The following is a 27,088-nucleotide window of genomic DNA, read 5'->3' as shown; positions in this document are numbered from 1 at the left end:
ACTATTCTTCCTACTCCTGCACAGTTTAATAGAAATATAAGCAGTTATGGATCTGCCCAGCTAACTAGTTACTTTCTTAAAGACAGATGGAGAGAGTTAATGTTACAACTGTCATCTAGAAAGTAAGTGATTTTAGTCAAAGACAGGTAGCCCACCTAGATGAAAAGGTAGCACAACTGTAATCTGCTGGTATCAGAAATCAACCTCATCTTTCCAATAGGGACAAACCAACATTTCTACTTGTAATACATAAAGAGAACTAATCATAAAAGTAGTGCTCTAGAACTGACAAATACTGTAGTTTATAAACAAGGGCAATATCATAAGCTTTCGGGGAAAAGGAAAAATAAAAACTTCTCCGACTATAAAGTATTTTAAAAAACAGACCGAGAGCCAAAAGAATGAGACAGTCAGCAGAAAACAGAGACACCAATGTACTTGCATGAACAGAAAAATACAATTGAAAAAGGAAAGCAGCAGGCTGTCTGCCAGCAATCTTGATCTTGATCCTACTAAAGTTAATCACAAATTCCTATCAACTTCAGTGGAATAAGATCGAACATTTGAATTATAAAGAGCTGCAAGCTTTGAAAGGTAACTACAAAATGCTGCTTCTAAAGTTTGTTCTAGCAACATTAACACAAGCTGCTAAACATAGCATTAGCACACCTCTTTTATATGGCCGCCAGGTGTTACTAGTACAAACCCCAAAATTTACTTTTCATTAACACCTATTGCCCAGAAAATAACATCATTTTGGTACTGACATCTCCATCACCTTCCTAAAACATATTTGTGCTTTGCAAAGAAGTAACACTCCATGCCAAATTTTCTAAAATTGAGATATGCAAAACCATATAGTGATACCAGGGTGCATACGTAGAAGCTCAGTAAGGTGAGTGATTATGAAGCAAGAATAGTGCAACATTGTAAATGTCATATTGTACATTTGCACTTGCCAAAGCCATGTGTACCATGGTGGGCAATGAAAACCTAAATCCATACTGACATAATGCACAAATAAGCCTACCTATTAAAAAAATATTACATATGCCTGCTATATCTGATATGGAAGTAATTAAACCTGTGTGAGACACAGTGCAGACGTGCAGGATGACAGCAATGTTCTCTGTGGTCATGTACTGTGACTTCCTATTTTTATCCTGTAATTCAGAGAAATGAACAATCTTCATAGGCAGTGCTGAATAAAAAAAAAAAGCCCAAACAAGAAACAGATAAAATAGATCTACTGATTTTCATCTTTCTAAGAATATTCTAACCTCAGTACTAGAATGAGATCTGAGCTATGTAATGTACTCCTTCAGCAGGCTGAGCCAGCAATGTAGCACCTTGAATCTGTTTTCACCTCTCTGAAACAGTGATATACCTGCCCATATATCACAGTTTAAACAGGGAACGGTTATTGATACATGGGCTTTTCCTTTTCTTTAAAAATTATTTGCAAATATATAAACCAATTTTACAGTAAATGTTTGAAATTAGGCAGAAACAGATTATTCTTCTGCCATATTTTCTGTTTGGAAACACCAGTGTTAGATCCTCCCAGTTTTTTCAGGAGGAGGAGCTGCCACACAGACACTGTAAGGTATCATACCTTAAGAAAGGACAAAGTCAATGAATCAATAGTTAATGCATTTTCTTCACACTGTTTGTCTAATGAGTTAATCTGGCATTAGCACAGATGAAATGTGGCAATAATTTTGAGAAGCAAGTGGAAAAACCTGTTTCTGCTCACAATGTTAAGCTAAACCTCTGGCTGTGGTGAAGGTGTCTCTTCACCGGGTCATCAGTCCATAGATCCAGGTTGCTCACTGAAGACATGAGCAGCAAATGACATGAAAAGGGAAATAGCTACAGGCTGCAGTAGTTTTCCCTTTACAAGTTAACACTCAAAATACAGAAACACCTGCATACTTCCCTTCCCAAATGAAAACTCATCCTTTAATAAGTTAATATGCAAGCTATTAACTATTACAAGCTAGCTATTATTGCTATATAATTATATAGAGTATTTCATTATCCTTCAAGTATTATTTTCTCTTCTGTCAAAGTTGTCTACTAACACTATGATTCAGATGTTGTTTTTTTTTTTTTTTCTAGCCAATATCCAACAGGCTTCACACTGGACATGCTGTCCTAATCTTTTGTTTGAGCCCATCCCACTCAGTTCTCTGCACCAGGGGATGTTCCTTACTTTTTCAAAGAAGTATTTTGATCTTTCATGTAAATAGTTTTATATAAAACAGTACCATTTAAGTACATAAAGGCAGCAAAATCCTTTTTTCTCATCCTGTTTACTTTGCTTAAATTCTTTTCTTTTGAACTGGAATTGTTGTATTTTTTCACTGCACTTCAGTTGCTTCATTCTCTTTACAGCTAAAAGCTGGCTGATGATACAGCTTCTTTGTTCAGATTCCCAGAAAAGAGAGCATGCCTTGACCATGCCCAGTACAATGTTTGCTGACAGAACCTCCCTTTAAAAAATGCACTTCAGCTGCTTTATTAAATGAGTCACCCAAATGCTGGGGGATACTATATAGCAATACAAACTATGACTGCTGGAGTGGGAAAGAAGCAATTTTATGTTGAAACAACATAACAATGTAAGATAATATCATGAAACAATACAACTGTATGTCCAAAACCAAAGTGGCATAGAACCAAAATGTACATCTGCTGCTACATGTGCTTAGTTCTGCGGTAAGTAAAGTCTGAAAACTATTTTTCTTCTTGTTGCAGTGTTAACTGTTTATTATTTAAAAACCTGTGTGCACACACACAAATACACATACACATTTATAATAGCACCTGCCTCCAAGGAACTTCCCTATCCTTGCTTCAAAAAACCAAAACATCAGTGTCTACAAAGCTGCCTTACTAACTGAAGAATGATGAAATATTAGTTCTTGTTTCTCAAAGCAACTTGCTTGATTTTATCAATTCTTTCCAATAAAGTTGGCTCAGAAAAAGATTTATGAAGCCATTAGTCAAGCAGAAACTTGTACTGAATTCAATACATACTTGATAAAAATCTTATCAACTTCAAAAGCAAATAAAAAAATATAAATTACTGGTAGAAATACAGCTTCCTGCACTATAGTTTCAGTTCCCACACAGAACATAATACAACGGCACACCTGGAATGTCAGAAATTCCTTTTTCATAAATGCAAATGGCAATTTTGTCAGTACTTACGTAAAAGCAACCTCAAATATGCTACTACATGCAACCAATGTATTGGCTCAAACTCTATCTCCAATCAAAAAGTATTTCAATTATTCTAACAATATGCATTTTGCTCTAGTCAACAACAAATGATGATGCTAAAGTAAACCTTGAATGCCCCAGGAGTTCAAAGTACTTTTTTCCCCTTAAAAAAAAAAATACAGAATAACTATCCAGAATAAATCTAGATCTAATGATGTGGAGCCAGATTTAAAAAAAATATTTAGGCACTTAATGATAGCTGCCTAATGAGATTTATGTCTGCAATTTGCTAATTCCCATTGATTTTTACTTGCTTAGGAACCCAAATGTGCATAAATGTCCCACTCTTGTTTTATAAAGAATATAAAGCAGGAGAAATGCAATCATGAAAAGGGTGTATATATTTTATGAATTACCTATGGTGAAGAATAATATTTACAACTTAATATGATTAAAATGAAATGTTCTAATGAAATGCAGTTTCTTTCATTCTTCCAACTGTCAAATCACGTAGAGTACGTAAGAGCAAAAACTGTTGAAATGAACATGAATTTTGCCTCTGATTTCATTCGGTTTGGCATTAGCACCTGGTCATGATTTTAGCTACATAAAAGCACACCCCTACCCAAAGGGCTTGTGTCTACTATGTATCTAACAGGAACTTCAGAGAAATCTCTTCTGCTTACTGAGCAATCAAACAGCCAAGAGCACAATACCTCACTAGATAAAACACCTCTGTGCACAAGAGTTCAAATCACGGCAGCTCTGATAGAGGCTTTTAACTTAACAGTAAACGATTTTATCTTTCTTATGTAAAGTGCGTTTGTTTTAGTCAGCGCAGCACTAGAACTGTGCATCAATATTTCCACATCTCTAACATTTGAGTCAATGTATTTTACATTTTTTATTTTCTCAGAGGACTACTGCTCTCCCCTTTCATGGCTAGCATTTCATTTACATATGTGTCATTAGGGGGGTGCAGCTTTTGACAGAAAGCCTTTAACTTGGCTTATACGAACAGAAAGTTTACGTCAGCAGCACTGCCAGTACTATCCAGCCAAGGTATGAAAACTTGGCTTTAGTCTTATTAAAAGAATAATTCTTTTTGTTCTTGTTGCTTGGTTTTATTTGCCTGATGGGGTTTTCTGAATACCATTTCAGATTCCAAATAAATGTAGCTCAAGCAGTATTACAGCATCAAACAAATTTATACCACATGCCTTTTTATCCAACTACTAATATAAGTTCTAAGCAGACCCGATGGGCAATATTAATTTATAATTTGGTTTCCCTGGGTTTTTTTATTTGTGTTAACTACCTTGGCTAGAAGTGAATGAGATTCACATTGTTCTACACCAACACAATTTGTTTATGGATAGACTTATGCTATTCTTTTTTATATAATTACCTTTCTTATCCTGAAATAAAATACTGCTGCCATCCAAGAGATTACAGTGGTGAATAAAAGGTAACCACGGGTAGGAGGTAGGGTGTGTAATTAGGTTAGTAATCTGCAGTCATGGTGGACGTGGCACTATGACTGCACAAGATCATTGTGTAGCAAATGACAATTAGAGATACAACTGAATCCTAAGCGCTCACAGAAATGCAGGCTTCTCCCATAAACTATCTGTGAGTCTTAAGCAGAGGTCCATAAAGGTTACAATAAAACCTAGGTTCAAAGTTTTTGAATGGCTCTTCCCTTCCTACCCAGTGTTCACAGTAGGAATCTTCCCCGTGCTGCTCTGTTTGGTTGAGAGGGATGGTCACTTAGGAATTCAGAGTAGAGCTGCACCAATACTGAGTCAACCACAGGACTTTTCTTCAGAGTGGAAGAAGACAAAATGACCAAAGAAAAGCCCACAGAAGCTCCACACTGAAGTTGATCCCATGGGTGCACAGGTGCTTCATTGTTCATATGTGATGGCCTCGTGTTGAAACTACTGGATGTTACCTGTCCACAGCAAATACTTGCAACTCAAACAACAGAGGCTTTTTTCTCCTATGGGCTTCCTAAAAAGTGTTGCCAAACACAAACTCTTTTGAAAACCTCAGACATATTCATTTCATCCAAAAAATGTTACCTGTCTACAGCCATATCTCAACTTTTTTCCTCTTCTGGAATATTTTCTGAGTGCAGTGGCCAGCCTAGCACTGGGGTATTTTATGGAGCTCCTCCAGTAGTATTACAGTAATAGTACAGTAAGACATTCAGCTCTGGGGTCCCCAGCACAAGGTCATGGATCTGCTGCAGCAAGTCCAGACAAGGCAACCACGATGATTAAAGGGATGGAGCACCTCTCCTACGAGGAAAGGCTGAGAGAACTGGGATGGTTCAGCTTGGAAAAGAGAAAGCTTTGGGGTGACCTAATTGCAGCCTTTCACTACCTGAAGGGAACCTACAGGAAAGAGACAACGGAGATGTATTTACAAGGGCATGTAGTGACAGGACAAGGGGGAATGGCTTCAAACCAAAAGAAAACATGTTTAGATTACATATTAGGAAGAAATTCTTTACTGTGAGGTTGATGAATCACTAGAACAGGTTGCCCAGAGAAGCTGTGGATGCCCCATCCCTGAAAGTGTTCAAGGCCAGGTTGGATGAAGCTCTAAAAAACCTGGTCTAACTGAAGGTGTCCCTGACCAAGGCAAGGGGGTTGGAACGGGATGATCTTTAAAGTCCCTTCCAACCCAAACCATTGTGTGATTCTATGACAGTAAGGCCGAAAAGCTCTGCCCTTTCTAGTAAAATCAGTCGAGTCTCCTGCCCAAGTTTCCCCTGCGGTTGTGGAATTACCAGCCACCCAACATTTTCCCGCTGCAGCTGCTGCCGCTGCCAGCTCTGCCTTCCTTTCCCCTGGCGCTCTACATCGCTCTGCAGCTCACCTACCGCCCGGATCCGCGGGTACCTGCGGCCGTAGGGATGGATCGGGGGATGGAGGGGACACGCACACATCTGGAGCCGCCCGGGAAAACTTCAGCTGCGCTGCCCCGCACGGGAGGCAGCCCCGCGATTCTACCGTGACCCCCTTGGCTTCGAACCCGGCAGGCGGGAGGGCGGCGAGACCCCCGCGACACGCACCCCACCCCGCCTCCCACCTGGTAGCCGCCCCGCCGCCAGGGCCTCCGCCACCGGCGGGGGCACCGGGACGGGCGGCGCTACCTTTGGGTCCCGCTGCGGCGGGAGAGGAGCCGCTGCTTCTCAACGCCGAGGTACCTCCTGAGCGCGGGGACCGAGGGGCGAAGCGTGCCCGGGTGTCCCCGAGCGGCGCGGCTGCCGGTGCGGTGCTCGGTGCGGCGCTCGGTGCGCGGCGCGGGCGGAGCGGTGCGACAGCCCCGCGGCGGCCCCGCGCCCGTTGCCATGGGCACAGCGCCCGCCCCCCGGAGCGCCGCCATTGGCCGGCGCTGACCCCTCGCGGGCGTCGCGGAGCGCCCCGATTGGCCCGGCCGGCCCCGCCGGCGCGCCGTGACGCGCGCGTGCCGCCGAGCAGGGACGTGGCGGGGCCGCGGGGGCGGGGCCGGGCCGGGCCGCGCGCCGCTGACGTCACCGGGGGCGGGATACGGGATGAGGGATAAGAGGGACGAGGGAGGAGGGAGAGATCTGGGTGTTCGGTGGGTCCCCTGTATCCTCCGAGGGAACGCTGGCACTGTCCTTGCACCTCGGGAGACAACTCGCGCCTTACGCCCCGTGGTACCCTGTGCGAAGCTCTCCGTCGCAGTAAATCCCTGCTGTTCCCTGTCCAGGCGTGAGCTGGGATGTAGAAATTCGAAAATGTATCTTCGGGCACACTTCTTGTTTCTCCTGTTTCTTTTCACTCATTTGAGCCTTCAGACCTGGTTTTCCCTTCCTCTTAGGGGAGAAAAGTCTTAACATCCATGCAGATCAAACAACTTAGGAAGTTATTTTCAGCTTGCACATTTGTGTAAGGTTTGATTTGTGTATTTCCATTCCTGCCTGGTTTCAGAGTATGGTATCTGGGCGGGGGTTTTTTGGCAGTTATTTTCTGTATGCTCTAGGCGTTTGTTCTGCACTAGAAGTGCTCAGAAAATACTCAGAAAAGTTGGTTTTAGTGGGTAGGTAAATGGTAGCTGTGATAGCAAATGCACTGCACTTCCTATGAAATACCAATTTCTGGAATAAGCAGTGATGGTGTCTCAATACTGTGAGCCTGTACTCCCATTTAAAGAGATGTATTGATATGTACAAATTATTGAAGAACTTTTATCACTGTGCGTTGTATTTCTGTTACTCTAACTTACAAGATAAGCATCTACAAGTTAATTTTTTTTAAGAAACTGTTGCAATAGTTTATACAAATCAGAAGAAAAAATAAATTATTGTGGGATTTACTCAGCCTAGGGAAGAAACTCAAAACTGCCACAGGGTTGAGACTTAGTTATAATGGGTCCAAAGTGGTGGTTGAAATTGTAGCTTCTGGGTTACGCAGGTAAAATAAAATGGGGCTGTAAACTGCCTATGATGACATCTGTGGTAACAAAGCTGTTAAAGTAATAGGGCTGACACTACTTGGATGTTTCCCTCTCTCAAGAAGATACTGTTACAGACTAGAAAATCATTTTCCTACGCTACAGTTCACTTTAGAAACAGAGTTTTGGGGTCAGTCAGCATTCTTTACCAGTTTCTTGACTGTCATTTTGGGGACCTGGAAGCACTGGAATTTAGTCACCTGCAGGCAGTTTGTGGCCTGAAAGATGCCCCGATGTGGGAGAAGGATGAGGATTATGGGGACTGAGGTCCCCTCTCGTGGGTCTCGCTCCCACCTGCCGTGCTGCCTGTGTGAGACTGGCTGTCCCTTGGGCACAGGGACCACCCTCTATCTCTGCACAGGAGCCATTGGCTTCAGCACCCTCCTCATCCTGTGCCTGGGGTCCCCTCAGCGACACCGTGGCAACAACATTCTGAGGGAGTCAGGGGTCCTCAGTGACACCCCTTCGACGCAGCATCCCGTGCTGGACAGTGGATGAGAGGGGACGAAGCATCCGGACATGCCACTGGAGAAGGGAAAGAAGGAAAGGGAGGTGAGCACTAGAACTGCCAATTGCCAAGCATTGCATGGACTCTTCTTCCCCGTGCCTCGGCTCCACCCTTGGAGCGTGGAGAGCACAAAGCCCCAGGGAGAGGCAGGCACCTGGGAGTGGGGATGGGTTCAGTTAGAGGTGCACCCTTACTCTTTGCCTGTATGAAGGACAAAGCTTTTGTGGCCTCTTGTTTGCCCATTCCAAGAAGGAGCTCTCTCTGCCTTGTTGGAATAATTGGAGGCATGTCCTTTGTGGGAACCTTCCAGCAGGTTTCTAGGAAGAACCTGCCCTTCTCAGACGCCTGCCAGAAGGTGGCTTGAAGGCACATTGCAGGGCAAGGTGACATCACTGAACACCCAGCACAGCTTCCCCAAGGACAAGCTGTGGCAGGACCAACATGAGCTTTGCTTGGAGGAGTGTCCTCATGGGACAAGGGGAGAGCAGTGACAGCTGTTTACTGTGACTTTAGCAAGGCTGTGACACAGCCCCCCACAGTGTCCAGGTGGGTGAGGCACGGACAGGAAAAGGGGACTCCTGTGCAGTGTGCCTTGTGCTCAGCAGAACAGGTTGTGGGAAGTAAGGGCAATGGTGTGCACAGCAGGAGGGACAATTTTTTTCCTCTTCCATTGCCTCTGCTTCCTCCTCCCACTGTTCCTTGGTAACCTTGACCCTCCCAGCCGTCCCACCTGGGTTATGGTAGGGTGGGATGTGCTTCCCAGGACCTGGAGCAGCAGGGCACTGGCACAGGGAGGATCACGCTTGGGACCCTGGAGGTGACCTGTTGGAGCTGCTCCCCTCCATGCCTGCAGCTCAGCAGAGTTTTCCTTGGATGCTGCCTTTGCAGAAGAGCTGGGAGATACTTAATACAAATGAGAGATGTGGTTCAGGCAGGTGGGTGGTGCCAGGGGGCTCGAGCAAAGCCCTTCTGCTGGTGGTGCCAGAGGTTTTGAGGCTGGTGTAGTGCACACGTGTGCGTGGCCAGTGCAGCGTGTCCGTGCGCAGGATGGGTGCAGTGAGGATCAGGGTGACTGTTAGTTGGTTTTCCTGGAGATGCAACTGTTCTCCAGCTATCTGTCTCCTCTAAAATAGTTGGGGTTATTCAGCCTGGAGAAGAGAAGGCTCCACAGAGATCTTACAGCACCTTCTGGTACCTAAAGAGGGCCTACAGGAAAGCTGGAGAGAGACTTTTTTGCAAGGGCGGGTAGTAGGGTAATAGTAATAGGATGAGGAGAAATGGCTTTAAACTGTAGAAGGGTTGATTTAAATTTGAAAGAAGGAGGAAGTTTTTTACAATGAGGGTGGTGAAACAGGGGTGAAACAGATTGCCCAGAGAAGTTGTAGATGTACATTTAGATGTAGAGGTCAGGTTGGATAGGCTCTGAGCAACCTCATCTAGTTGAAGATGTCCCTGCTCACTGCAGAGGGGTTGGACTAGATACTCTTTAAGGTTCCTTCCAATCCAACTCCTTCTATGATTCTGTGATTTTGTAGTTTTAGAAACAAATAACCAGCTGCTGAAAGATAATAATTTCTTTTTTTTTCCTCACAGGCCCCATGCTGTTGTCAGGCCTGCTGCTTGAGTGGAGAAGATTTCAATCACAGCTTTAACTGTTTTCAGGTTGTTTTCACCCTCTCCCAATCACAAGCTGATAAGTACTGTAGCCTAGTTAATCGTGCTACTTATTTTTCTCTCTCCAAAAACTATGTGGCTATTTCATGTCAGGCTCCTTTAACTGCTTTAACTGAAGGGTGGAGAACCTCTGGGTAGGGTGGATCCCCAGCTTTTTGGGGCTGTGTCAACAACCCCTCCAAGGATGGTAACTCTTAAACTGTGCTAAAGCACATGGAAAATGAGGTGATTGCTAACAGCCAACATGGCTTCACTGGGGCAAATCATGTCTGACAGTTACTTCAGTAACACAGACGGAGATGTATTCAGAGAAACAGGCACAATCTTCCTCTAAAATACTTTGAGTTAGAACTGGGGCAAGACCCATAATACATTCAGAAGGCAAGTATAGAGTAAGTTGAGGGAGAACTGTTCTAAAGGTGTAGAAAAGTATTAATGCTGGTACAGGACACGAGGATAATTTTAGACTTGAAGCAACATGGAGAAATCACAAAGAGAAGACAGAAGAGGAATGATATCTTGTGTAAGAAGGAGGTAAGACTTGTAACTTGGTACAAGCAATTTTGATACTCTTAACTGAAGAGAGGGTGCCTTGAAAATGAGATGATAATAACGGACACCAAGAAAAACAGGAAGTAAAAAGTAGGGTACTGTGGTTGCAGCAGGAAGTGTATCACTTACAGCACTTTTTTGGCTTCTCATTTCCAGTAATGGAAATACTCTTTAAAAGTAGAACAGAAAGTCTTGTGGTAATGGACATAGAGTGCATATGTATGACACAAATCTCACATGCAGCAAGAAATAATAGAAATGTCTCATTAAAGGAAAAGGTAGCACTTGATTTCTGATGCAGTTTTTATTTGATTTCCCATGCAAATCAATATTTCTTTACATTTTATTGTATTTTTTTTAACTTATCTGCAGTTTCTATAACGCCATTCTCTCCGCAAAGCAGATAAGTAGCATCTGAATTTTTGGCAAAGGCTAAGTATCAACAAGATATTTACAAGATTGTGGTAGTAATTTTAAGAAATGCCTGTCTTTTAAAATTATATCTGCTTCTGTCTTGTTGTAATTATATGCATGTGATTATCACTCAGTTATTGCAGGGCAAAAAAGGAGCAGTCAACATGTGGGCTTTATTCTTGTGATGTTTAGGGGTTTGGGGACTTTACTTACTGTTATTTTTTATAAACCTTGGACTAACGTGGGGTGGAGAGAAGTCAGCAGTGATGTTTCCCAGGAATTTATATCAGGTCTCTGTGCTTCAGTGTTATCATAGATGTTCCCAAAGGGGGGTACAAAATGATGTGAGAAAGTTTGCTGATGACAGGGAATTACTTAGAGCAATAACATTGCAAGTAAAGCTTTTACTTTGGATCTGCAGAGTGTCTGATGATACTCAGTAGCTGAGTGATGAAGCAATAAATTATATGTTAGTAATGTAAACTGATTTGCCTTGAAGAAATGGCAGTCTTGGCTTTTTTAACCCAAAATGGCAAGCTTTGGACTAACTCTCTTACTGCTCAGATAGTGGATGTGTAATAAGAAGGTTCTGTGAAAACATTAGTGCAGTGCTTAGTGGAGGTCAAAATAGCAAGTATTAGGAGGAATGGAATTGCTAGGAAAAGACTAGTATGAAAGGAAAAGAATTGTTATATTGTGGCATAAATCCACTGTACATCTCTATGGTAAGTATGACATAAAGGTCTACCCTTGTAAAGTAAAGAGTGGCATGATGAAGGTAAATAGAAATGGTCACTATTTTTCATAACACAGGAAAAAAGCAATGCAATCATGTGGCAGATTCAGAGGTACATGCTGAACATTGCTGCCTGTCTTCCCTTTGTATTGCATGCTACAATTTCTCAACCATCATCTGCTCTTTGAATTTATCCCACCTTTTGGATTGCAAATCAAAGTTAAAGTATAAGCTTTCTAACTGCTTTGCAGAGAAAGATGAGGTAGGATCTGATTTATCTTTAAGAGATTAAAGTCCAGGGCACACTTTTCCCTTTCCTATGCATGTTGTGAAAAGTGCAGTTTTGCTCTTTAGGCACTGTGGATGGAAAGTGCTATTACCTTGTGACGCCGTGAATTGTACAAGCCAAAGGTCTGCCTTTTCCTTTAAGTTTTTAAATGTGCACCCTCATTAAGTTCACAGATGACACTAAGTTTGGTGGGAGTGTTGATCTGTTGAAGGGTAAGAAGGCTCTGCCTGCCGCTCCTGATGAGAGTTTATCTTTAATTGCAAGACTTAGTCTATATGTTTTCCCCTGCTACTCTTCCATGGGGAATGTGCTAAAGACTGAATCTTTGAGTCAAAGGGTAGCAAGAGCATTTTGGTCTGGAAGCCATTTCCCCAGTCTTTCTAGACCCTGCCCAGTGTGAAGCACCCTTTTATCCTCTGTTACATCTGATTACATCTGAAATGAAATGTGTGTGTTTGTGGACATCTGTAGAATGGTGCTGACAGCTTTGGAAATTGAAAACAAAACACCCGAGTGTATCTATGTGCTCAGTGGAACAATGAGGTATAGACTGCATGTGTATTTGTTTCTCACATTGAAAAAGAAAAAAGTATTTATTAAAAAGTATTGTTGATGTCCTTGTTGGGCCCTAACGTTATCTCGTTCCTGAAAAACTTGCTGAGGGAATTTGAATGTTACAGGAATGGGAGGATATGGTTGCAAGTTCTGCTCCATCCTGTGTTGTTTTGGACCCTGGCCATCAGGAAACATTTTGTCTATATCAGAGATGAAACACTTTCTATTCAGAAGTATTATTATGAGCAAGATGTGTAAATAATCTGTGGCAAGGAGCTACTTTGTTACAGAAAGGGACATCATCCCAACTTTTCCTTTCTTTGATGAAATTTTAAAGAGAGATTTCTACAAAAGATGTGCCGGAGGGGAATTTGCAAGGTTTGCATTGACCTACATAAACCTTAGCTGAACATAAAAGTAGCTTAAAAGTTGTTTCACTCTGTTTCTGTCTCCCTTTGTACTGTATCAACCACTGATCTTTATTCTTTGTTAATTCATGCATGTTTAATGCAGCATTGCAAATATTTTTCCTCACTTCCAAAACTCTTCATAAAAATAAGATTGGGTGAGAATATTTGAAAGAGCATTGTTTGTAATTTTCTTGCCTCTGCTGAGCTTGTATCTAGAAAATGGAAATACAGTCTTCTACCTACCACAGAGGAATGGAAATAAATCATAATGCAAGTGCTTTCAAAAGCAATTACATATCCTGGAGTAGGAAAACTAACAGATCAGTATAACATTTTGTTGCATAGCTTGAGGTTTATTTCAAAAGGTTGATTCTATGTAGACATTTGCTTTTGTATCTTAACTAGTAATTTTACCGAATGTATCTAATTTGGATGACAAGTTATGTGGTTGGCCTGATCCATTCCTGGCATGGGGAGGAGGGAGGGAAAGCAGGAGAAAGACGGTTTGAAGCAAAGGGAACAGAAAACCTTGTGGAGAAAAAAAAACCTAGATTGCCATATACTTCTGCAACTAACAGTCTCAAGAATATGTTTTTGCAGAATCAGAAATTAAATAAGGATAGAAAAAGAATAGTCGTGCCTTTAAAATAATTTTGGAAACCCAACATGAATTAACTGTGCAACTAAATGACCATCACATTATAATTTCTTCTTACAGGCAGTTTCAGTATTAAATATTTTATGGTGGTTAGTGTTCATACTTAGTTTGTGAAATAGGGAAATATTAAGCCAGGAGTTCCATAGATTGTGAAGCAAAGAAGTTATTACAGGTTGTGGAGCAACAGCCACACTGGATATAAAAAGCCAATAAAATTCAAAACCTGTTGATACAACTTAGAAGTGGAAAAACTGCCCTGGGAACTAACACCTAAGATCTTCCTAGCATTGGTTAGCTACATGCTGCCCAGTTTTCTGGTGTTGACACTGGATTAAAGGCAGCTAATACAGCCTTTCTTTATGGCATTTGCTGTGGTTCCTGCAGTGTTTACGGTTGTGAAAGGGAGTGGAGATGGAAATATCTGAGAGACAGACTGAGCTGTAAAATAGAGGAGGACAACAACAATAATTCTTCTGGACCTTATTTTCTTTACTTATGTTGTCACATCTTCTGCCTCACTCCCACATAGTTCCGTATTTTATCCCCTCCCCCAGTAAAAATGTAACATACAAGGTAAAAGTTTTCATCAGTCAATCTGAAAGCGCTCTGCAATTGTTCCTTGTTGTAGAAGTGTTATCAAACTCCTTCTGTGAGCCTCAAGATGCAAGTGTATAGTTTCACTTAAGAAATGGCCATTACCAGGGGACTGGAAGGCATGTCTCACCACAGTCCCTTTTCATCTCTCCTCTGGTGTGTCTGAGCCTCTCGCTAAAACTTCTTGTTCAAAGGAACACAGGGAGACCCTTCAAACCCTCCTGAAGGGTCATCTTTCCCCAACCTACCCAAAAAATCATGCAGTCTCCATGCCGAATGGAGTGACTGACTCTACTTGCAGAGATGGAAACAAATATTATTTCCTATGTTATTTTCAAAGTAATACTATTCTATGATGTTTTAAGAAACTTTACCAACTGAAGAGACTGCACAAATTTGTTTTAGATACTCGCAGTCTTAAGACTTTATCATCTGGTAAAGGTGAAACTTCCTTCATATTAATGACTGGAGATATAGGGTCCCTCATAGGGCTCAAATTTTGGGCAAGAATTGATGTCTTGCATCAAAATAATCTGACTTGCATACCACTAAGTGTGACTAATAGACTGCAGTCAAGTTAGTTATTAATTTCAAGGTTTTCAAAGCCAGTGAAGATATCAGCATCAGATTCTTTTAAATCCTCCTTTACTACAACAGTCCAAAACATTAATTTCCAGTGCTTAATGATCACAGAGGGGCATATGGTTTAAACATGGCTTTAAAAAAAAAAAAAGCTTTCAATACAAGCTTTACCTCTGTCATCACATCTGTCTGCCTTTTGCCATTAGGCAGGCAGTGTATTTACCTTTGAAGTCCTAAGTTTGCAAAGGTGCCAGTCATGCTCTATTAGTACTCCCTAATCTCCATATGTGCACTTAGTTGAGAGAATAATGCAATATTTGTTCTTTAATTTTAAACTAATGGTTTCTAATGAGTGGCAGGGTCTTCAATGTTGTAAAAGTCTGTTTTCATCTTAAATGACTGGGGCCAAGTCACTAAAATGGTAGATGGTGAAATAACCTAGCAAGCTTATTTCAGTTTCCCTAACCTATATAATTAATTAAGAGAGGGAAAAAATTAAAAATGTGGAAAAATGTTATTCACTAACTCCAAACAGTGAATTCTCTGAACTGTGATATTTGAAAGGAGATTGAAGTATTTCTGAAGTAATTTAGGGTTAAAAGGGACTTTCTGGAGACAATCTAATACTTACAGAAGAGCCTGTGGGAAGCTGGATATCTGAGCTCTGGTCTTAACCACATCCCACCGTGTGGCCTGGTTTTTAGGGGCTAAATATACTCCAGGGTTTGCTGCAAATCCCCTTTATTGAGTGGTCAGATGGAATGTTAACAAATTACATTATGATACCCACTGTCACAGAAACAGATAGTTTAAGCTTTTTGCTCTGGTTCTTTCTGTTCCTTCCTTCTTCTGAATGCAACATAATACCTTTTAAGACCGGCCATAACAGATTCCAAACTCCCAGGGATGTTTTAATTATCCATGGGATCAACCCTGTCAATTTTGGTGCTAGACTAGAAAATGAGTAAAGCTTAATTTCTACTAAAATCAGATTAAAGAAGGATTCTTTAAATGCCTTCAGTGTAAGCCCTCTACAGCTGTCAAGCTATCTGTCCTTTTCCTTAGAAAAACAGTGCATTGACTCCAGAGCTCACGAAACTGTGATGTGAGAATAGGATTTTTAGACTATTTTAGCCAATTGCATTGCATTTGTGATTGCAATAAATTTAGGGAAAAAAAGAACCCCATCTGTTTCACATCTGTACCTTCTCCCTTTAGTGAAAGCTGTTATGCATACTTAAAAATACCTAGGGAATTCTCTAAAGGGCTGGGTATGTTTCATATATTTTCGAGGTTGAAAAAAAGTCGACTTCTTGTCTGTCTTCAGAACAAGCTATTAAAGTCTCTCTCAACCAAAGAGAGAGATCAGGGATGATCAGTACTGCATGTTCTCTGCTGCTCTAGAAAGATGTTCCAGAACCATTGCATGGTTGGGCCATTTTATAAGACTAGCACGTTAATCATTATTCAGGTTTTAAATGTCACCAGGTTTTAGAAAAATACTGCCTTTTTGACTTAAACCTTGTGGATTTTCAAAGGTTTTTAATATTAGATAGGCAGAGGGCACTTTACTTCACAGTCTCAGAACTGAGAGTTGGACTTGTTTTAAGTAATGTGAGACTAAGGAGGACAGGATGCCCTTGCTAACAGAGAATACACAAATAGCTGGAGGATCTAACTTTTCATTAGTGTGGTATTTTAACACAAAGCTTTCATGAGTTAGGGATTCATCCAGGAACCTTTGGGAGATGCCAAAACACTGCAGGTGGATTCCTCCATTGGTTTTAGTGGTAGGAAGCAAAGATAATTTTGGGGGTTTAAGGCTATGCTTTCAGTGAAACTACAGCAGAATTTCCATTGATTTAGACACAAAACCAAGATCATGCTTAATGATGGATTCCTGACTGGAATGATTAATTTCTGCTCTCCCAAAACACTATACAGTATTCTAAGAGAAGTAGTATTTGCAGGTGCCATATACACAGTTTAATATTTTTTTTCTGAAAGGCTTGGGATTTAGTTAAATATTCACTTCTATTAGAAGTAATATTTGCAAGTGACATATACACAATTAAATCATTTTTTTTCTGAAAGGTTTGAGATTTAGTTAAAATGAGGTAGCTAAAAATGTTTCCATTTAGTAATTTCTAACAGTCATTAAACCATTCTATACTTTCACCACACATGCACATTAACTTAAATACTTGCTGCACTGTTAGATTGGTATCATGGGCAGAATTACCCAATGGCATTTCTGAGATGTCATTCCTTTATCTATATCCTTCAGCTACTCTTCAGTATATTTCTCAAGCAAAGGCCAATTAGTATTCAAAACTTCATATTATAATTATATTTGGAAAATAAGCAGTTTTCTTAACATTAATACTTCTAATTGCTTCAATGCTGCCTGTGCTCTGCTTACTTAGGACAAAGTGCTGTATTTCTCTGTAGCCTGATGTGTCACTGTTTCATTGCAGAAGGATGACTGTGGATCCCAAGAAGGTTTGCTGACAGGTGATTTCTCTGACACCTTGGAAGACAAGAAAGGACATTCCCAGCATGTTCTGCACACCTACACCTGGGTGCACAAGCTCAGTCCAGGCAAAGTTCATTTATTCTGATGGATGGAGTATCCACAAAGACTGGGTTTGTAACGAGGCCAGAAATGTGTGGTGTGACAATCAGCTGTCCTCCTCCTGGAAGTTTCTCAGTGAGTTGTGCATGCATGAACACACATTTTTTTTCCTCCCACACACAAAAGCTCTGTGTCAAGTTGTTTGAGTGAGTTGTGACACGTATTAATGTTGTTGGCTTCTAATGTTGTTGGGTTCTTTCCACTGGGGGCTGACTACTGCAATCCCACTGGAAAAGTTTTCCACCAAACTCAGAAATAACTTTCATTAAAACTCTATCCAGACACCCTCAAGCATGGATGTCTTTCTACTCATGAATGTAAGCAGCAAAGAAAAGCAATAAATCCCTTTGAATAATGTGCCAGTGCTCTACTGTTATGTAACTGTCATTCCTAAGTAAAAGATGCCTATTTACCAATTAAAAAATAATGGCAAGGATTTAAGGGATTTTTAATTAATTCTGCTGCTTCCAGAATATCTATTAGATAAAATCTGTTGAATTTGGATCACTGACCCTTAATTTGAAAACTGTTTTTACAAATGTTCTCCAGGAAATACATTGAGTACTTAACTTCCCCTATGAAAACCACAAAAAACTGTATACCAAAATACAAGGATTAAGGGCCAGAGCCATGACAGATCCAGACTTGGATGGGGATATGAAAACACCTCATTGAATGTACTTGATAGGATAATTTCTTTTCACCAATATACACTGTTTGACTACAAATAAATACAGGACATAAGGAATTGTTCAATATTTTTATAATAGTAGAATATTTCCATTGTCTTGAAATGCTTAAAGAACTGTGAAGTTGTGTTGCTGATGAACACAGAGTTACTACAAGAAGCTTCACGCAATTAACTTATACAACAAAGGAAACACCAGCTTTTGTCAGGGAGGACTTGGATCTTCCATGGAGTTGCAGGAATTTGGGCAGCTGGGAGAAGACCTTGTAGCCTCTTTCTTAGCAGCCTTCCAAAGAGATCACCGTGGAAGTCTCTTGTGTAAGACCCCTGCAGGTAGTGCTGGTCTGTTTGTTTTAAACTCTTTGATACAGGATAATTCAAGTGGGTAGTCAATATGAAGTTTTATCATCCTCTGTCCTTGGATGTCTCATTAAGCATGACTTGCTGTCATTGGGATTTTAAATGCCAGAAGGCTTCTCAATTACCTCAATTATCTTTGCCCAAGGAATGATTGCTATTTCCAGGCACGCATCCTGTTGCCCGCAGTTTCTCACTCAGGTTTTTCTGGCATCATTCTTACATGAATAGCCCTTACCACAGCATACATCAGACTAACAACTATCCCACGGTACCTCCTGAGCACACTGCAGCACTGACACAGTTCCTGCATGTGTTCTCTAACTCTCCTGCTTCCACCCTATTCTAGGAACTATTGGAAGCTTCATTTTATTTAAAACCCTCAAATTATAGAAATCGTGCATATCACATAGAACACACTCTATCCAAAAAACATTTATTGAAATTTCTTCTCTGATTAAATAGACCACCTGTAAAAGGGAGTTATATGAGGAAAAAAAAGTAGATTAAAAAGTTATCACAAAGTATTTACAGAAAAACAAGGAGTGAAATGTGTCAAATTGTTTCACTTCCCTGTTCTAATAGCTCATCTGGACATAGCTTATTTGATAAAATATGTGTGAATATGAAAAATATTTTATGAATTTCAAATGTATGCCCTGTCATGCCATTTTGTACAGAATGTTGCCTAAACTGTATGGGACATACAGTTTCAGTCCCAAGATCTGTAGTAATATTTTGGCTTCTAATGCCTAAATTTACTGAAGCAGGACCTGGGTCCTAAGAAATAAACCCAAGACAATATTTTACTTGCACTTGAAACTATCATCAGCTGGTTTTGTGGTTTTTATTGTAGAACAGAATTTTCTTGTTATATTTAATCCTTAAATGTGTAACATATATATAGCCAGCTAATATTGTATAGATTTTGAGAGCCATATGCAGACCTTAGACATGCTGAAAACATATGCAAACTGTTGCATAACAGTGAAACAACAAAAACATAACCACAGCCTAATTTTTCTTTCATTCATTACTAACACTGATATCTCCTTTCTCCCTGAAAGAAATTCACAGCAAAATGTTAATAGGAACATACTGTTGACTAAACATCTGCGGATCTAAGTAAGAGCCATCTAAGCTTGGATAAACACTGACACAAAGAAAAAGAAAAGTGAGTATTAGAGTTAAAATTACCCAAAAAAAGGCACTGAAAGAGTAATCTAGGAAATTATACTGAATTTTCTAAAGTTGTCGTTTTTGAGGAAGTAATACAGTCTTTTGCTTTCTTTAGGAGTAAAAAAGAACCTGTCTCCCTCTGCTGGTTTTTAGAGAAAAAAAAGTTTTTAGATACTAAAAAAGTCCTAGCTGAACTTTTGATACAAATCATCAGTTGTTCCAGAATTAGATCTTAAAACTTTTTGCCTTCAAATACATAGGGGTCACCTTGAGGACATCAGTGTATTGATTAGCTGAGGATTGGTAGACTTTTGTAGTATTTATTCTGGTTAACCTTAGTTTCTCAGTATATTTAACAATTTCTTTATATGTACATCTTTAAGAAAATATAATAAGATAAATTTAAGCTGTTTTGCCTTTAATTCAAACATCCTGAAGAGCAGCCTAACACTGGAGTCGTAGATGTAGATGCATAATTTTCCTTTCCTGCATAGTCTGGAAAGGACTTTACAATTCAAATAAAGCCTTTCTCTTTCACATAGGAGTTTCTAAACTGCTCCATAGCTGTAAGTCACAGGTCACAAGGCTTTTGAAGACTCCCCTCCACAAGAATGGCTACAGCATTGAGCACAGCTCACTGGCTGTGACAAGCGCAGGAGGGTTCTTTGGGATTGCAATGCCGAGGTTGGCTGCTCCCTGCTCCAGGGGGTGCTCACACCTGGCTGCCACGCAGCGATGCGCTCCCCGCCCCTGCCCTGCTGTCACCTCGCGGTGCCATTCCCCCAGACCGCTCCACGAGGCAGTGAGACACCCACACATGGTGTGTGCCACGGAGAGTGTAGCAGCAGGTGAACTTTGTGTTGCAATCTGCATCCCGATGAACAAATGCTCGGGAATTTCCACGCTGCACGAAGTGAGCACCACGTTCCGGAACACGTCATGGATTCTGCGAAAATGTTTCTGTCCCTGGTACGATACGCTCCGTCTTCCTACTGCCAGAGGAAAAGTATTTGTCCTTTAAGAATCCCTGTGCTCCTACAAACAATTTCTTGTTCAGAAAAAGGATGTTCTAATAATAGACATCAAGTTTATTCCTTCCAGTTAAAGACAAGTAGCAATTCCAGTAGTTCAATTGAGGCATCCATCTGTTAAATCTGAAGAGCTTACCTGAAAGCATTTGAGGCTGAGAAGAAAATTAAGGAAATTTTGGGTTTAAAGTGGGTTGTTTTGGGGTTTTTATGTATTGTTCCTTTTTGTTTTGATGGGGGGGGTTGGTTAGTTTCTTGTTTTGTTTGGTTTGGTTTTGTTTTTGTTTTTTATTGTTATCATCACCAAAACACATTTGTTAAGCTTTGTTATACGTAGCCATCCTTTTGGTCTAGGTATACATCAAGCTTCCTTGTATCCTAAGTATTGTTTTAAAAGGCATCTGCTAGCTGCAGTTTGTTGCATTTCCAGTTAATGCCACTGTCAGTGTTGCTAGTTACACAAGTTGATTTGATTTTTGCATATGTTGTGTGGGAATGCTTTTGGGATGTTTGAGTATCAACATAGTGAGCACGGTGCTTACTTTCTCCAAATATTTGACCAAAGTCTCTCGTTTATTCTGCCTGCGTTATGCAATATAAATTTTCATAAGAATGGTACTTAGTAACTTGTGGGTTTTTTGCAAGATACAGCTTTACCCAGTGTCTCCTGAGAGCTACTGTGGCATTTGGCCAGTGTATCACAGACAAGACACACAGTAGCAAGGCAGTGAGCCTGCTAAGACACACATATTGTGCACTGATTTTACACGGGTGTATTAATAACTTCCTGTATGAGAAATATTTTAGAACTGATGTCATGTTTGCATGTGGGAATGTGTAACTTGTAATCATCCATTCCTAAGCAAGTCTGCAGGCTATGCCATTGTTCCCTTCCTTGACTCAACTCTCTAGGGTATAGAGTCACTCTACCTGGAACCTGAGCTTCCAATGCCAATCAATTCTCACTCGAGAGTTATTTTGGCAGTTATTTTGGCTGCCCAGCTATGGAGAACACTGCATGGCATCTGATATACAAATGCTGTTTCTAAAACTGGCTGGTACTGGCTTTAGAGTGCACCCAGTAATCAGTACTTATGTAATGTGAATTTAACTGAGAAACAATGAAAGCAGAGGCAAAAGTACTGATGTTGGGGTTGCTCTTCAGTGTAAGGTGCTGGCCTGTGTCAGCACTAGGGAAGTGATTGTCCGCTGTACTCGGCACTGGTGAGGCCACACCTGAAATCCTGTGTCCACTTCTGGGCCCCTCAATTCAGGAAAGACATTGAGGTTCTGAAGCATCTCCAGAGAAGGGCAACAGAGTTGCAGAAGGATCTGGAGCACAAGTCCTATGAGCAGCAGCTGAGGGAGCTGGAGGTGTTTAGCCTGGAGAAAAGGAGGCTCAGGTGTGACCTTATTGCTCTCTACAACTACCTGAAAGGAGGTTGTAGCCAGGTGAGGGTTGGCTTCTTCTCCCAGGCAACCAGCAACAGGACAAGGGGAAATGGCCTCAGGCTGTGCCAGGGGAGGTTCAGGTTGGACATCAGAAAGAATTGCTTCGCTGAAAGGGTGGTCAGGCATTGGAGGGGTGGAGTCACCATCCCCAAAGATGTTCAAGAAATGACTGGACTTGGCATTTAGTGCCATGGTCTAGTTGACAAGATGGTGATTGGTCAAAGACTGGACTTGGTGATCTTGGAGGTATTTTCCAACCTTAATGATTCTGTGAAAGCAAATGAAGGAACAGCACATTCAGTTTGTGTTCAGAACAATAAAAGGAAATCAATACCTATTTAACATAAAGTATCTTTAGAACATTTTGAAAGAAAAAAAAAAGGGATAATGCTAAAAAGCATGGGTTTAAAGTATTAAAATAAATGCAGAATAGAGGAAAAATTTCTGACAAGAATGAAATAATTTCTAAGGAAAGACATGGAAGGTTCTTACAGTTATTGTGGCACTGGGAGGCAGGGTTGATAATAGTCTAAAATTCTGCAGTAATCCACAGAATGAACCAAATCATCTTTCCTATCTCAACTAGTACAATTCATATTTGACCTGCTTGTACTGTCATATATTAGGTAACCTTATGGATAGTGATCAGCCAAAGAGTCATGATCGTAGAATCATAGAATTATAGAATGGCTTGGGTTGGAAGGGACTTAAAGATCATGTTAGTTCCAACATGATCTTGTTGAAATTGTTGGATGTAGCAGCTGCCTTTTGTTCAGTCTAAGCAGATTAATGCTCCTCTGGTTAGAGATGGATGAAACATTGACAAATGGTTGTCCCAGGGCTAAACCATGTGGCCAGTGAGTTGGAGGTGTAATTGGGAGCAATTAATGCGACCTGCATGTGAAGGGGAAAGCAGCATAAGCACCATGGTACTGATTTGCACCAGGAGTTGCTGGTCTTTGACAATCCCAATAAGAAAGGCACTGTGCCTCTGTGAAGTATCATTTGAACTGCTATTTATTACAACCAGCACTATGAGGAAAGAGAGGATAGCACAGATAATCCTACAACCCTGTACATGCTGGGAACCCTCAGCTGTGCAGCATCAAGTGGGCACAGCACGCTCCACAGAACCCATCCCTGGAAAAGGGTTTCCCATGTCAGGTGTTACAGGATTCTCTTGCAAGACAATAATTGTCCATTATTTCTACTGACAAACGGAAAGGGTATTGACATGGGAACATCTTGCTGCACTTTTGGATAAAGCCAAGGACTCGCAGATGGTGCAATCACTGGTAGCAAGTGGGAGCTGCCTATAAACTCTCAGTATAATGGGCTACAAAGTTTATCCTGTGGCCAAGGGAGACAAAACAGGTCTGAAGGCCAGGCAGCATAGCACAGTCTGATTGTTATGTGGGTCACTAACTCCTCCAAACACAGTGTTCTTGGGGCCAGGATCACCACAGGAGCCCAACAGAGGAGGTGGCAAGGAGACATGACTGGCAGGAGAAAGACTCTAAAATGCAGTCTGAAAAGAAGGTATATTTGGACAGACAGTCTGGAAAGAAACCTGGAGCTTGAGAGAAAAGTAGTTTTCTTCTACTGTATTCAAACCTGGAGCAGAATTGGCTTATTGATTGTCAATACTGGAATGGCACTAGAAAGGATTGATATCTCCTCTTAATAACTGACAGCCTGAAAAAAGCCTGATCACAAGGGTAGTAAGAACTCTGGTAATTTTTTAATCTGTGTAACTAAAGAGTCATGCCTATGGTGCTTCTCCAGGAACACATTTTGTGTCAGCCTTCCAAGTTTACATTTTGCTCTTGTTGAAATCACCTGCAAGGGCTTTCATTGACCTTACTGGTGCCAGGTCAAGATTTATTCAATAGAGAATGCTTAGATGCTTTAATGGTGAGGCTTATATACAATCACACAGAATCACAGTCAGCAATGTATTTCTGACTAATTTTTGTTAATTCATTTATATGACACTTTTTCATGTGTCTTCTACGCTTCATTAAGTGTTTTGTATCTTTCAGAATTTCGGTGTGCTAAAGTGCTGAATAAAATACTGAAATCTTTGCTTATTTTAAGTAGTATCCTCTGAGTGGATGGAACATAAAGTTATTCCCTCTGGAACTCTTTTACATCTACATTACAAATCATATTGTTACTTTTAAATGCCCATGACAACTTTTTAATTTGATCTTATGAAAGGCCCATTGTCTAAACTTTGTATAAAATCCCACATGCAATACTTTTGGGGATACCCAAAGCATTATGTTCTTTTGAAGCTATTGTGAAGGTCAAACCAAAATATTTGGTTCTTTTTTTGAAAAGCCTTGGTATGTCAAGAAGGTTGGAGCTGACAACCGGGATCTGCCCGTGCCGGATAAGAAGTTTCGTAAGTTAAACCAAGCAAAATTCTGTGTAGTGGAACAGAACAGAACGCAGCGGAACAAACCACCGGGGTCGGCAACTGGCGAGCGGCGAAAGCATTTATTCCTCCAGCCAAGCCCCGTGTGCCGGGGGCTCCTCCAGCGTCACGCCCCGGCCCCGCCGCGCCCCGGCCCTTCCCCCGCTCCCGGCGGCTGAGGAAGTCCATTGTGTCCGCGGCCCCCCCGCCCCCGACGGACATTTCTGGTGCGTTGAGCAAGTTCCCAGCCATGCCGCGCATTCCTGGGAAGATCGGGCGATAAGGGGAGGAAGTGACGGAGAGTCACCCCAGCGCCACCACCCGGCCCCCGCGGCCCAGGGGCTCGGCCACCCCCGCGTCGGGGCAGGACCCCCGGGCGGGGCCGGGCGGGCCGGGGGCGGGGCGGGCCCAGGTGAGGCGGGGCCGGGCCCGGGGCCGGTCCGAGCGCAGCGCCCGCCCCCCCGCGCGCCCGGCGGAAGTGAGCGCACGGCGGCGGGGCGGGGGGAGCCGTCCGCAGCCTGGAGCGCTCCCGGCGGGAGCCGCGGGACCGGGGGAATGGCCGAGGTAGGCGCGGGCAGCCCCCGCCGCCGCGGGTCGGGCCGAGCCGGGGACTCCGCGCTGTCCCTGTCCCGCCCCGCCGCGCTCCGCTTTGCTCCCCGCGCCCCGTGCCCCGCGCCGCCCGCTCCCCCCGGGGGTCGCCCCGCCGGGACCCTTCGGCCTCGGGGCGCTCCCGCTGCCGGCCTGGGCTCGGCCCCGGCCCCGGCGGCGGCCGGAGCTGCCCGAGCTGCCGGGCGGCACCTGCGGGCGGCGGGGCCCGGGGGTTGCGGTCCCCGCACGGCCCGTCCCGTCCCCGCCGCTCGGGGTCTGTGCGGGCTCTGTCTGCGGGACGTGCTGCCAGCGGGGAACTGCGCGTCTGGAGAGGCGCCGCTCCGGGCGCGGAGCCGTCCGGGGGAGCTGCCCGCGCCCCGCAGGTGCCGGAGGTGGTTTTTGGACCCGAGGTGAAGTCTCCGGGGTGCGGGGAGCTGTCACCGGCACGGGGCAGGGAGCTTGGGGAGGCTCGCCCTGCGTAGGGGGCACCTTGGCGGTCGCTGGAAGAACGCACCAGGTTTACGTTTCCTTTTCTTCATCTCCTTGTTGGCTTTTGAGGGGGTTCGCTTGCCCCGGGTTGGTGCGTTACTGTGGTTTCAGAGAAGTTGGATGTTTACAAAGCTGATCCTTAAACAGCTCTGCTGTTTCCTCCGGGAGCTTTTCCGAATTACTAGTGATGGATGGAAGTGTGTGACTGGCTTACTGTTCTTGACTCGATCGAGTTTATTATTCTGCATCAACACAATAAAAACGGTATACCTGCACCTTTGTTAGCACAAGTAACCTCCCAGTCCAGCTATGCTGTTGTTGGGAAAAGGATGTGGCGTAAGATGCACTCAAAAGAAAAGAGTTTGGAAGAAAAAAAAGATGGTTTTCCTAGTCATTGTATTACTTATTACAAGTGTGATGCTAGAGCATAGCACAGACTGATTTGGGGTAGAGGAGAGTTGCAGAGGTTTTAAATAAGAACCTCGCGTGTTTAATGCAGATCTCCTTCCAAACGGAACTGAAAATTCAAGAAAAAACGTGTGATGTTTGTACAAGATATTGTGCAATATTCGTTTAGAATATAATCTGTGTTCAGGAGTGGTAGTGGTGGATGATTTATGAAGAATCCAAAGGGGAAGCAGAAATGGGGCAGGGGAAATGAAATCAGGCACACAAAAGTATTTTGTTAGTTGGCTTTGTCGTCTTTGAAGGCAATTGTGTCCTTCATTCCCCTGACACTGAGAGTGGGCCTGGAAAAAACTTTATTATGTATCTGGGAGAAAGAGAAGTTGCTTAAATTGAGATCACTTAAATTGGAGATCACTTAGCATATTTGTGGGAGGGGGGGAAAGGGACTATAATTGCCACCAAGTTCTGTTGTTTGTGTTTTGGGGTTGTGTTTTTTGTTCTAAAAGCAAGTTGAAGCAAAGCTAGTAAGAGAAAGTGGGCAGGGAAAGAAAGTTGCATAGAAGATAAAGGCAGTGAGAGAAAACACAGAGAGACTGACAAATACTGGAAGTAAAGTGCCCTTTTGAGGACGGGACCACAAACTAGGCAACTAATAGGTTATTTAGAGTCCCATCTTCTTAAATGGTTTACTGTATTTGAATTTTCTTCTATGTTCAAATTTCCTTTACATTCTTTTACATCTCTTAAAGATGATTGTTTTAAAAAAATAGATGGGAGATGTCAAAAAAGATTTAAAATTTTGACTGATTTAATAAAATAGATTTGCCCTTCTTGATTACAATGCAACAGTAATCCTGATTTAGATACTTGAGGTTCCTCTCTCCTTTGGGTTATTATTGTCATTGTTAAGAACTCAAACATAAATGTTCAGCAGTATAGGTAATCAGTGAATTTAAATTGATTATTTAGTTATTTTTATCTAATTTGAGTAGCACTCTGTGTCATAACAAAGATAATTGAATGCCTTAAATAGAAAATGATGCACTTCAAAATGTCAAGTAAAAAAATATTTTCTGAATTTGCGTTCCTTTGTTTCTTACTTCTCAAACTAAGTTGAAACTGATGATATTTCTTATCCGGTTCTGCTATTATATCTG

The 27,088-nt window shown here is 42.2% G+C and overlaps 2 protein-coding genes and 1 long non-coding RNA gene across 6 annotated transcripts in view; 2 read left to right on the top strand and 1 right to left on the bottom strand.

Annotated features, from left to right (window-relative positions):
• Positions 1-6,530, bottom strand: part of NUCB2 (nucleobindin 2) — a 29,512-nt gene extending 22,982 nt beyond the window's left edge. Inside the window, exon 1 of the mRNA XM_064657471.1 lies at positions 6,392-6,530. The gene's annotated coding sequence lies outside the window, so the exon portion shown is untranslated. The remainder of the gene's footprint in view (positions 1-6,391) is intronic.
• Positions 6,531-6,703: 173 nt separating this feature from the next.
• Positions 6,704-17,614, top strand: LOC135415569 (uncharacterized). Its single transcript, XR_010431185.1, has 3 exons — positions 6,704-8,268; positions 9,818-9,886; positions 17,166-17,614. It is a non-coding gene; the product is annotated as an uncharacterized LOC135415569 (long non-coding RNA).
• Positions 17,615-24,907: 7,293 nt separating this feature from the next.
• PIK3C2A (phosphatidylinositol-4-phosphate 3-kinase catalytic subunit type 2 alpha) overlaps positions 24,908-27,088 on the top strand; it is a 51,553-nt gene continuing 49,372 nt past the window's right edge. For 3 of the 4 annotated variants that reach the window (XM_064657448.1, XM_064657449.1, XM_064657446.1), the window contains exon 1: positions 24,908-25,010. The gene's annotated coding sequence lies outside the window, so the exon portion shown is untranslated. Of the gene's footprint in view, positions 25,011-25,533; positions 25,552-27,088 lie in introns of those variants that run through there. The other variant, XM_064657447.1, reaches the window with a different exon arrangement.

The sequence above is a fragment of the Pseudopipra pipra genome, chromosome 6 (genome assembly GCF_036250125.1).
Source record: "Pseudopipra pipra isolate bDixPip1 chromosome 6, bDixPip1.hap1, whole genome shotgun sequence".
Lineage (NCBI taxonomy): Eukaryota > Metazoa > Chordata > Aves > Passeriformes > Pipridae > Pseudopipra > Pseudopipra pipra.
This window is presented reverse-complemented; position numbering and strand designations above follow the sequence as displayed.